The 13,880-nt window shown below is 33.2% G+C and overlaps 1 pseudogene; it reads left to right on the top strand.

The window, feature by feature from the left end:
* Window positions 1–12,675: 12,675 nt before the first annotated feature.
* On the top strand, window positions 12,676–12,794 carry LOC118602458 (annotated as a pseudogene).
* The last annotated feature ends 1,086 nt before the right edge of the window (window positions 12,795–13,880 follow it).

Raw genomic sequence — 13,880 nt, 5'->3', positions numbered from 1 at the left:
TACTTCTTTCTTCTTTCCCAAATAACTAAAGTTGAAGACTACTATAGGTTACAAGAACCAAATATTTTGTCTGTCATAGTTTCATCTTTTGAAAAAATAAAGTGCTAGATTGATGTATGTTTGATGATACCTTGTTAAATTCAGAGAACAAACTTTACTTTGAAAACATAAGTGCTGTCACATTTCCTACAGAAAGGGAATCCACGCATGCATTCGGAACCAAACATATGTATTTTATGAATATTATCTTATTTGCAGTTTAAGGAAGCTCAAAAATATTTCAAAAATGACTATTTCAATTGAGGGTATATTAATGTGGATAAATATGCATAACTCATTTGGATAAATATTTAAGGAAAAATTCTAGAGAATTCTATTCTAAATAATGAGACATAAGTCATTTATAATTGTTAAAAGATATAACTAAAGTCATGAAAAGAACCAAACAGAAATTCTGGAACTGAAGAATACAATAAATAAAATAAAAATGCAATGCAGTGTGTCAACAAAAGACAATAAAGCAGAAGGCAGAATCTGAAAACTCAAATTATTTGAAATCATCCATATTACTCAAAAGGATCCATAGCAATCCCTATAAAAATTCCAATGGCACTATTCACAGAGGTAGAAAAAAAAAATCTTAAAATTTGTATGGAACAACAACAATACCAACAAAAGACCCTGAATAGCCAAAGCAATCTTGAGGAGAATGAAGACAGCTGAATGTCTCACACTTCCTGAATTCAGACTCTATTACAAAGTAAGCTATGGTAATCAAAACAGCATAAAAACAGACATATAAATCAATAAAACATACTAGAGCCCGGAAATAAATCCACACAGTGTGGTCCACTAATCTTCAACAAAAATACCTAGAATACCCAATGGGGAAAGAATAGTATATTTTTGTAAATAATGTTGGGAAAACTGAATATTCACAAACAAAAGAATAACATTGTACCCTTATGTTACATCATACACAAAAATCAATGTAAAATGAGTTAAATTTAAATCTAAAACCTAAAAACATAAAATTTCTAGAGGTAAAATAGAGAATAATTTCCTTTACATTAGTCTTGGCAATTTTTTTTTTTCAATTCAACACCGAAAACACAGGCCACAAAAGTAAAAAGAAATATAATAAGTGGGGTTACATCAAACTGAAAAAAACAAAAGTCCTGCACAGCAAAGGAAACAATCAGTAAGGAGAAAAGACAATCTATACAATTGGAGACGATATTTGTAAACCGTATATCCAATAAAGAGTTACTATCCAAAATATCTAAAAAAACTCATACAACTCAATAGCAAAAGAAAAAAAAATCTTGTTTTAAAAAAGGCAAGGACCTAAATAGGCAATGACCAACAGTTTTCAAAAAGATACTCGAATATCACTATTTATCAGGAAAATGTGAATTAAAACCACAATAAGGTATTTCTTCATACCTAGTAGATAGCTATTAACAAAAATGATACACACACGCACACACGAATAGCTTTATAAACAACATCCTGTCATTTGCAACAACATGGATAAAATTAGAGGACATCCTGCTAAGTTAAATACGTCAGGAACAGAAAGACAAATATTACATGATCTCACCTATATGGGGAATCAAAAAGAAAAAATGTTTAACTCAAGGTAATGGAGAGTAGCCACCCCACAACTCCTAGTAACCACTATTAATGGGCTTGATTGTGGCAATCATTTTACGATGTATATATGCATATCAAAATATATTACATATCTTAAATATATATGTATATAATTTTTCTTGTCAATTACACTTCAATAAATCTGGAAAACCAATAATATAATGAAGATTGATGCAATAAATCTTGAGTGATGAACATAATGCAATATACATATGTTGTATTATCAAATTGTACACTTGAAACCTATATAATTTTATTAACCAATGTCACCTCAATAAATGTAATAAAAAATGTAAAAAAGATTAATGTCATGGAAAATACCAAGGAAACAGTAGGTTAAAAATATCACTAAGAAATTTAAGAAAATGAACATACCAATTATGAAATAAACTGATATGGAATTATTGTCAAAGTTCAATCATTCCTTATTTTTCTCAGCCCATAAAATGTTGTTTATATATCCTTACTTTTTTGTTTTACCTACAAAGTAATAAACCGAGAAAATAATAAAGTAATTAGTGTGAAGATATATAGTGAAAATATTTCAATGTCAAGATGTGCTTAGGATATCATCCCTAACCTGATATTATTAGAAAAAATATTGTTATTCAATTCTTTTTGCATTTCTGGTGTATGAAGGATTAAGAATCAACACAATACTTCTGATTTTGTCCTGTTGTGACCAGCTTTCTAGAGTACCTGGAATCTTCCCACTTAATGCCTAACCCTGATATTCAAAGCATTTTGAATTCAGCAAGAGAATTTTGTTTGCATCTACCACTGAATTTGGAAAAAGAAAAACAAAAAAGAAAAACAAAAACTTAAGCTTATTAATTGTATGATGTTTTTTGTTCTGTATAATAACCTATACTTGTACTATTATATTGACTACTTTATCTGACTAAGAAGTTTTTTACTGGACCCCTTACAGCTGCAGAATCATTGGGGTTATGCTTTCCCATACATTGATGTAAGCAAGGAAGCCTGTTATCCTCAGGCTATATTTTAATTGTAAGGAAGCTTCTTTCCAGGAAGCATCTATCAAATTGTTCTCAGGTTAAGTGACCAAATTTGCTTAGGCTTGCCCTTTTGTAAATCAGTTACTGGTAAAAAGGGATGGTTTATCAGGATTAGATTAGACTGTTCAGAGCCCATTAATCAATTCCCCTTCAGGCACATGGGTTGAGCTTGTGAGTAAAGAATACATAAACCAGGTTTCTCTTACAAAAGGAAGAGGTAGAATATGCACACTGGCAGGAAACAATATGGATGCCACACAAATTCATTTCTTACTCTATCCAGTAAAAGTAAGTGAATAGTCCTATCTCAGAGCTTCATAGCACAATAAATATAAACATTATATATAGTATATATATGAGAGAGAGAGAGAGAGAGAGGTTTCACTGTGGAAAATTGATACTTTTTAAAACTGGATGAATACTAAAGAGGTAATTTTACTAGATTCAGTTTCTCAATCAGTAAAGAAGGGAGAATATTATTATCTTCCTCCTTGTATAGTTGTAGCACATAATAAATGATATTGTTCTTACTCTTAGCCTTGGTTAGTTAATCAATAACATGAGTGTTTTGGTAACTGCCCACTCTAGACAAGCATGAGCTATTTAGTTTACTATTTTCTAGTTATAATTTTGGTTATGTTTTTCACCATAGAGGAACTTGTTTATGACCTTTAGCTAAAGTCAAGGTCTTAAAAATAAAATTAACCCCTTTCACTCTTGTTATCCTATTGTTATTGCAGTTGCTTTTGAAACACACATTTACATGTGTGCATGTGTGTGCACACACACATACACATCATACAGAAAAGAGATTCTCAGCCACAGGTACGACAGTAGGGAAATTTTTCAGAGCAGGATATTTGGAAATATCCTTCTTTTAACTTACTGAATATTTACTCTGTTTCTTTCATCCTCAAATCTGCCCCCATCCCCCACCCTGTCTTATTACACTCAAATTTGCCTATTTATCTCTTTTTGATCTTTCACATTTTAATGCAAATGTCTTTTTCATTTTCATTGGTCCACCACTTTCATTGGCCCACCACTCCAATATTAGGCCTGACCATGCAATAAATAAATATAAGTAGATATTTAGGACTATGCTCTTATATTTATAATTCAAAAGATTTATTGACTACCAAATTATACATTTATTTGTGATTATCTTATTATAATGTTACTTTCAACAAAATTGTGTTCCTATTTGTACCACATATTCAATAAATATGGTTTACTACATAAGATTCACTTGAGATTGTTAATTTACAAGTTTTCTGTCTGTCCTAGGGAAAAAATGATTATCAGTCTCAGACTAGAAGTTCAGGTATTATAAATGCAACTTAACTTTTCTATTAATGAACTTTATTTATAAAATACATTTTATTACTTTATATGATAATAAAATGTTATCCAAACAATAATGAAAATATTAATGCAAAACAGATTTCCTCACCCCACAGTGGATTCTATGATCTGGGGCACAGGCATAATCTACTTGGAAGGTGAGCTTGTAAATTTCTCAGTTGCAGTCATCTCACTCACTGGCATCTGCTGAGTTACCTCCATCCCCATCAAGTCTTATAGAGTCGAGCCACACGAAGTGTTGCTGGGACCTCCTTCTCCCAATTACCAGGCTTCTCTAGCCCTGGATATAGTAGTTGCCAACCCTATATGCTTACCTTTCTTGGTCACACTTGAAACAGAAGGTTACTCACACATAGGTAGATAAAATTGGTACATAACGAAGCTTTCTCATACCCTCTGTCTGAAGAGCTCCTGCTACTATCTCTATTCTTCCACTTCTGAACTATGCCAGATACCATACCAGTAAATGCAATGAAGCTTGCCCACTCCTCAGGCTATATATAGAAACTGAGGCTATATTAACCATATCAGAAAGGTTTGATTGTTAAAGAAGAGACTCATATGACCCAAAATAAAAGTACTTACACATGTATATAGTCTACTGATGGAAAATAATACAATATAGCAACAGCATTAAAGTAAGGATATGTATCACAGATGAAAGCTGCCTCACAGTAAGGTGTCCAAGAAGCCACGTGCGAGCTACAATTATCCTCCTTATGTTGGGCTGTACTGGACACACTTTTCTTCTCAGATCAGGATCATTAAATATGCATGAAATATCTCAGAGCCAGAGCCCAAAAGGGGAACTCAACTGGGGCTTCTGGTCATGTAGACATAGTCTGCCTAACCAGCCTCAATGGCAAAGTACTTCAGAGATCATATGGTGAACAGGTGCAAACCATTGATCACACTGTTATCAATGATTAAAAAAAAAAAAAAAAAAAAGCTGAGTACTGTTACAAACCATCTCTAAATTCCATACGCCTGTAACTACCAAGAAACACTATTAATCAGTATGTTTCATGTTTGATCAGAGTTCAATATTCTGAAGGTAATTTAGCAAAGAGGCCAATTCCAGAGTGCTGGAATTAAAGTCAGCACAAACAAGATGTAGATTTATTCTAGGAAAGTCTTTCAACATATACTCACACTTTGGTCATTTCTCTTCCATACTCCAACAACGGTCTATAAATATATATTTTTTAACTTTTAAAAAAATTGAAGTTTATTGGTGTAACGTTGGTTAATACAATTATATAATTTTCAGATGTACAATATAATTTGTATATTCTAGTGTGTGTTTACCACTCAAAGTTCAGTTTCCTTCAGCTATCATATATTTGATCTCCTTTACCCACTTCACCTTACCCCTACCTCCATATAAGATCCCTTTTAAATCATTTGGGACCGTGCTAATGTTCTGACAGGAAAAAATGGTACACCCAGACAGAGCAGTTAAGGAGAGTTTAATAAAAAGACTATTTTCAAATGATTGAATCAACTGATACAGGATGTCGTTATTCCCCAGTACTAGGAACAATGGTAAATGTTAGTAGCTCTAGGTCAGAGAAGCCAAGAAAATAATAGCTTTCACAAATAGGAGCAAGTAGCTCTGTGGAAAGGGTAACTGATGGAAAATCCAAGAGCTGTGTACTTCAGAAAAGGGACACAACAAACTAATGGTGATGGATAGCAAGAGAGATCTGATTGTACTTTCTTCTCCAACTCTTGGTATTCTGCCAGAGGTCAAAGAAGATCACTGAAACAGTCTATACTGTGAAGACTTCTGAAACACAGAGCAGGTGGAAAAGATGGAGAATGCATCAGGAGAGGCAAAAGGAGAATATCCAGCATAGTGTAAGGGTAAGGTAAAAGCCTGGCTCTTATCTCATGAATTCTTGCAAATCCACAGTATTTTGTGGAATATAATTTATACTCAGACTCCCTCAGGGATTGAAACTCAAAATTGCAAGACATAACAACATGAAAGCACATAAATTTTATACTCAGAATCATATTTTTTCTGCTTTCCTAGGGTGGCATTCCATCTTGCAGGCAATGATAAATTGAATAAGGGAAGGCCTCTGGGACAGAAGGGAATTACAAAAAGCATAAAATATATTGTATTACTATACCAAGGTATCATTTACCACAGCACTAATAAAGGCTTTGATTTCTATGATTGCATTTTAAGTGATATTAAATATTTATATTTTTAATGATTTGATATTTATATGTTTATCAAAATTTAGACTAATCTTTTTTGATAATTGGACAAATAAAGATATTCAGGCTCTAAGAGATTAACCACTTTTCAAAAGTCACACATATTTTGATTACTGAGCTATACCTAGAATCCACGCCAAGTCCTCTGATTTAGTTTTCATTCTACCATAAAAGTTGACTACATAAATCATTTATTTGAGGTAGCATGATAAATAGGCAGACAAAAATTGCCCATATAATTTCTTTTAAATTTCAACATGACACTGGAGCACAAATATTAAAAAAATACTTACAAAAATGACACATTAAAAAAAAATTAACTCATCCTCAATTAGACAGCATAATAGAGTGTACCACATTGCGATTATCTGTATGTAGGTCTATTGTTAAAAGTCAGAAGATTGACTATTTTAGCTACATTCCAAATGCTACAAATTAAAATATGTTGCATGATTATCTTCTCATTTTTATACATTGGATTTATATAGAAATTATAGATGAAATGAGATAGTTCACACACGACACGTATAAAGTGCCTACATAAAAATCTATACTAGGTTTCTTTTGAAATTAATGTTTACAATCTATCACCTATAAGTACTGCAGTATTATTTCCTAGAAAATATTTGAGTAGTCAACTATAGTACTGAAATAAATTTCCATGGGTTAAGTTGTAATTACATAGTCCCAAAGCTGAATTATTGGGTGTGATGATTAATTTTATATGTCAACTTGACTAGGCCATGGTACCCAGATATTTGGTCAAACCTTATTCTAGATGTGTTTGTGAAGGTATTTTTTTCACATGGGGTTAACATTTAAATCAATAGATTTTGAGTAAAATACATTATTCTGCATAACTCAGCTTCATCCAATCAGTTTTAAGGTCTTAATAGAAAAATGACTGACCTCTCCTGAGGAAGAAGAAATTCTACCAGCAGACTGCCTTTTAATTTTAATTGTAGCATCAACTTTTGTCTGGGTTTCTAGCCTGGACTTTAGGACTTGTGAGCTTCCACAATAATGTGAGCCAATTCCTTATAATCTCTCTCTCTCTCTCTCTCTCTCTCTCTCTCTTTCTCTCTCATACAATTCTCAATAACCCAGAAAATCTATTCTAAGGATATACCCCCTAAAAATTAAAACCAGAAACTCAAAACAAATGCTTATATACCACTGTTCAATGCAGCATTATTCACAATAGCCAAAATGTGGAAAAAACCCATGTCAACAGACTAATGAATAAACAAAATATGAAATATAAAAACCGTGAAATATTATACAGCTATAAAAGGAATAAAATTCTGACACATGGATGAACTTTAAAAACATTATGCTCAGTGAAGTAAGCCAGAAATAAAAAGGTAAATAGTGTGACTCCTAAAAACTGTGAAGGTCATGAAAAATAAAGAAAAATAAAGAGAAATTGTCTTTAACCACAGGAGACAAAGGGAACATGACAACTTAATGCACTGTGGTATCCTGAATGGGATGCTGGAACAGAAAAAAAGACATTAGTGAAAAAACGATTGAAATCCAAATAAAATCTAGAGTTCAGTTCATAGTACCAATCTGGGTTCTTTAAGTTTTAGCAACTGATTTACAGTAATATAAGATGTTAACATTAAAGGAAATTGAGTATCGGGTATATGGGAATTCTCTGTGCTTTTTTTGCAATAGCTTTGCAAAAATAAATTGGGCGGTCAATTTTATTCTTGTAAAAATGTAAAATTAAATTATTCTAAAATTAAAAGTCTATTAAAAACACATAGGAAGAAATAAATCAAATAATGGACTCATACTCAAAGTAAATGCTTAATAAGTATGCAAAACAAAATAAAAACAAATGCAAACCATCTAACCAAGATATTCATTTTTTTTAATAGCTAGCCAGTAAAAAAGCCTCCACTTGAATTTAGGAAAAGCTCACTCTGTAATGTCTATAGAGAACCAGCAGTTCTCAGCTGCTAGCGCTGAAGGACTACTCTCCCTACACTCTGAAAAGAGCATCCTTGGAACTGTGTCTTCTGTAGATATTAAATAAAGATGGGTACCTACTTTATAGCTCATTTTGTTTTTGGATTTATCACTGACTAGAAAAAATTCTCAGCACTTTATATGCATTAACTCATTTAATCCTTTTAATAATCCCCACAGTAGACAATGTTACCATCCTCACAGTACAGATAAATAAATCAGGGCACCAAGATTAAGTAATGTGTCTGAGATTACTCTGCTATAAATTGCAGAGCTGGAATTCAAATCCAGGAAATCTGGTTTTGGAGTTCATCATGTTAATTGCTAAATTATAACATCACTGTACATTGAGTATATGGCAGTAGATGCAGCCAATTGTGCCATTAAATTCATAGTCTCTCTCATACAAAGTTTCTAAGTATCCTGAAGTTAAATGTAAAATATAAGCTTTTTATTTCTGCATATTTTCCCATAAAACTTCCACGCTAAACTTTCTCACCAAGTCTCTCTGCTAGATGCTTTTTCTTATTCTACAGTATCCCCTATGTAGACTGAATCATAAGTATAATAATATAACTTTATTACAAAAAAAAACCCTTAGTTTTAATACATGAAGTGTTGAGTTTTAAAAATTCAATGCCGTCTTTAGTATATTCTCAACTTTCTTGTCCAGGTTCTTTGTTAACTATTGTTGCCTGTTTCAGTGCCTCTTGGTAAATGGACCAATGAAATTTTTATTCATTGATTCCTGCACATTTCACATTCTTTCAGGTTTCTCACTCTTAGCTAACTCTCTTCTCATCTTCAAATCTTTGCTATCAACCCTCTTCCCTTCTATGCTAGAAAAATTTTTGCTTATGCTTTAATATATGCCCCAAATAAAATTATGTGAAGTCTTTTACTTTTATAAACAGATTATTATTCCTTCTCCAGTGCTTCCACTGTATTATTCACATTTAACATGTACTATTAAATATTTCTGATATTCACAACACCAAAATAATAATGAGATATCTATGATCTCACAACCTTTTGTAAGAGACAAAATATTATTAACACAATAGAAGTCACCTTGTTCTCAGAGGCAGCTACTATGTTAATATTGGTATTTGTTTTCCTTATATATACCCATATATTTTTACTATATTTGTATATCCCTAGTAAATTATGTGCATGTTTTAATACTTTACATTAATATCTTCTCTCTCTCTCTCTCTCTCCCTCTCTCTCTCTCTCTCTCTCTCTCTCTCTCTCTCTCTCTCTCTATATATATATATATATATATACACACACACATATATGTATGTAAGTGTGTGTGTACTTCCTTCAATTGGGTTTTTTTTGGAAAAAGTGTTCAATATATTTGTGGGATATATTCATGAAGAAAATTACAATATTCGGTTTGGACATTTTGGACATTTCTAACTTTTTTGCTGTTACAAAAAATATTGCTCCACTATTCCTAAACATGTATGTGAGATATTTTTGTAAACTATGTACCAAGAAGTGAAATTCCTAGGATCTAAGACACGAATATTTTTACTTTAATTTTTAAATACTGCCAAATTGTTCTCCAAATTGGTGTTCTAATTATACACAGCTTACAGTGCATAAAAGTTCCAATGGCTCCACATGTTTGCCAACACTTGGTGTTCTAGGTGTTTCATTTTTTTTAATTTAATGGATGTGACATGGTAATCTCATTGTGCTTTTAATTTATTTTCCACTGATTTCATATCTCCTTGGCCATTTTTTTCCTTCTGTGACCTGCCTATTCATTTTTCTCTTTCAGTTTTTATTGGGTTGTTTTTCCTTTTCTTAATATTTTTGGAGAATTTTAAAAATAGTTTTTATATAAATGTTCGACATGGTCTGTATGTATTTTATCAGCTATTGAGTATCACTTCCTTTTTAAATGTTGGATTTTGTTACCCATATTGTTTTACAAATACTATAATCAAATGTATAAATCTGTTATAATTTACCTTATCATTTAGGATTTTCTGTTTAAGAAGTCTTTTCATACTTTTAAAGTGAAACATATTTTACTTTTTAAAATAACTCTCACCATATCATTTGTGCTGTGATTAGTTTATTAGACTTTTTTTTTTCTTTTTCTCCTGTGATATCCTAAAGGGCAGAGACCATGTAATATTTATTTTTCTACCCTGCATTTATGATGCCCAGCTAATGTTCGGAGAGTATAAGCCATGAGCCTCTCCTGAGTGTGAATGCAGTTTTTTGGCATCTTTCTCATGTGATAACCACTATGCTAAGTTCTTACAATTATGTTACCAATCAAGGCACAAATTTCTATTGTGCCTCTGATTTTGATATGCTTGGTTAAATCACAGGATAGTCTACAGAAGAGAAGCAAGATATATTTACTAGAAATAGTGCACATGGCTTTCTCCACTTAGTTTAATTATAGCAATTTCAAGTAGTGGAATCGTGCTGTGGAAAATACTTTTCTGAAATCTGTTTTTATTTTTCTATTCTTAAGTATATGGCTGGGAATTCATGAGCCGTAATATTTATGTCTTGGGGCACATGGTTTCTTTTCTGGTTTTCTATTAAATGGTGCTCAAAATATATTGTATATTAGCTGATGCATGTAAATATTTAGATTTTATAATAATGCCGGGGTTTAAATTATAGTTGTTCCAAATAATCCTGATCTTCATGTGAACAAACTGTCCAGTATTTTTCTTTCTATGCCAACTTATACAAATTATACTTAACACTTATTTGGCTTCTGGAGTGTACTGGACAGTTTGAATAATATAAATTACATATAATATATAGTAGAGATATTCACATTATATAATTTAGAATGTAAAGATATTCAAATTTCTACATACAAAGCAATCATATTCCAATATATTAACTGTTATGACCTTCCTCTTTATTTGGGAAATATTTGGAACATTCTGTGCTCACTCTTCTCAGATAAAGTATGACTAAGAGCAATTAGAGTCAAATGATTGGCTTTTGAATTTTCAAAGCTAAGGTCTAGGCATCCGTAAGAAAAATAATTATGGATCAGAAGATAAAAACAGAGTTAGTTTTTCCTAACTTTAAACAATAGTTCAAATTAGTCTGACAGAGAGAAGGGAGAGTGTAATGTAATAAGAGTAATAGGATGGATACCAGTATAGATATCGGAATACAAGATCTGTGGCTTGCAAGGCATACTGCAGTGAGCTTAAAGAGTCCACAGAGCTACACTAAGGCATTCAGATACATGACATAAAGAATAGGAAGGCATTGGATAATACTAAACATGGGAGTAGCGGGGTTAAATTTGCATTCTACAATAATTTACGTGATTGAAGTGTGAAAGATAAAAGAGGAAGCTTTTGGAAACTTGATGCTGGGGGCACAAAAAATTCTATTACCAGGTTTTAAGGAGAAATAGAAACTGAATAATTAATACACAATGGGAAAAGAGAAGACTAAACTCTAGAGTGGTTTTCCCAGGTAATTTGAGAGGGTTTAATAATAATTGTAATAATAACGAATATTTATGCAGTGGTTACAATATGCTAAGCAGTGGCTAGACAATGGTGGCTAGTGAATGTTTAACAACCAGTTCTCTGGAATCAGGGGTGGAGCGGGGAGGGCTCTGATATGTAGTTTGTCAATTTTTGTGGTGTAAATACTCCACAAAGTTAGTATGGCTGACTTCAACCTACTGATGAAATGTCACTCAATAGAAGTTGGGCAGAGATGTGTAAAATTTGCTCTAACCAGCTGCTATTAGGTGGCTCCAGGTTGTCACTAGAAATTCTTACATGTGTTAACTTTTTTAAATCCTCATAGCATCTCCCTTTAAGTAAGGGTTTCTTAACCTCCATATTATTGACATTTAGAACTAGATAATTCTTTGTTGTGGAGAACTGTTCTGTGAATTGTAGAATGTTTAGTATTATGCCCGGCCTCTACTCCATGGATGCCAGTGAAACACCCTGCATAGATCCCAGGTGTGACAAACATGTCTCCAGTCATTGTCAGATGTTATCTAGGGGGAAAAGATCAAGTCCAATTGAAAACAACTGCTTTAAGACATAACATAATTTTATTTTTCTTCCCCTCCTAATTCTTTGTCCTCTACTTTATATTTTTGCAAATAAAAAACTTAAAACAGAAAAAGTTACATGCGTAAAAATTGGTAGATTCAATATTTAAACACAGATAGTCTGCCTCCAAAGTAGATAGATGAATGAACAGACAGGTAGATAGATGGACCTATAGACAAAGACACAGACATAGACTATATGATCTCAATACTGTAATTACTGGATGGCCAACCATCATGAATCAAGCAGCCCTTATCTCGATTCCAATTTTGCATGAATAGTAATATCATCTTTGGCTTAATTGTTTCCCCTTGTAGTATGAGAAGAAAAAAATGTGTTAATATTGAATGATCTATGGCCATGTCACCCTGAACAAGCCTGATGCTGTCTGATCTCAGAAGCTAAGCAGGGTTGGGCCTGATTAGTACTTGGATGGGAGACCACCTAGGAAGACCAGGTGCTATAGGCATAAGAAATAAAAAATAAGGGATTGTAAGCTGGTAAAGTCCTTGCAATCTGTGAGGTCAACCAAGGGTTGCCTTGCCTAAAAAAAAAAAAAAAGAAAAAGAAAAAAAATGAATGATTAATGTTATTTTGAGACAATTTTGTTGTGATTATTAATATAATTTTATTAGTAAAATGTCTTTATTCTTTTTCCCTGACTATAGTCTTTATCTCTGTAACTTAGTTTACTCTTCATGTAAAATGGGATGGTAATAAATCTACATAAAGTATTGTTATGCAAAAAGTAAAATAAGACAGAGGAAGATAAATACTATATGCATCACTTATATATGGAATTTAAAAAAGCTGAACTCAGGAGCCCGATGCAAAATGGCGTAGATGATAGTCTCCTCTTGTGACTACATCAAAGGTGTGATGGAAACATGGAGGCAAACAGCAAGCAGAACTGCCTAAGGGTCTAGAGGAACAGAAGCGCTACAACTAGGGAGAAGAAAAAGAAATCACCCTGCCATGGTGAAAGGTAAGAGGGGCAAAGACTGGAGTCTGCTTAGTTCCCAGTGGCTGAGCGGCACAGAGGCTGCAGCAGAGGCAGTCATCAGCTGCAGATTCCTCTTAAAGAGTCTGTGTCCAAGCAGACTTTTGCATACCTGCTCGCTCTGAGTACCAGCGCAGTGTCGGCTCCTCAGAGGGCAGCAAAGTCTTACAGGAGTCGTCAGAGCAAGGGACAGAGGTAAGGCTTTCTCCCAGGCAGAAGTGCTGGCGATATCTATTGTTCCTCTATTGAGCCCTCCCCACTCCCAGTTAGTGGACTCAGTTGCCACCATAACTGAGGTCATCAAACTGGATAATAAAGGCGCTCTTCCCAGAGGAGTCTCTGAAACTCTGCTTCCCCCAACTTACTCAGCAAGTATGGTGCTCCTCACTGAATAGTGCCAAGACTCAGGCTCGTGGCAACTGACCTCAGTTTCTGGAGTAGCTTCTTGAGGCAGCTATAAACACAGTATTTGTGGTTTGCTTGCTGAATCTTAACAGGTGGCCCCAGAGGGGCACAGGCTGGAGCTAAACTTAGCCTGCAGATGAACTTCTCAGG

The sequence above is a fragment of the Rousettus aegyptiacus genome, unplaced genomic scaffold, assembly GCF_014176215.1.
Source record: "Rousettus aegyptiacus isolate mRouAeg1 unplaced genomic scaffold, mRouAeg1.p scaffold_m13_p_4, whole genome shotgun sequence".
Lineage (NCBI taxonomy): Eukaryota > Metazoa > Chordata > Mammalia > Chiroptera > Pteropodidae > Rousettus > Rousettus aegyptiacus.
Note: the sequence above shows the minus strand (reverse complement) of the source record. Positions and strands in the feature narration are given on the sequence as shown.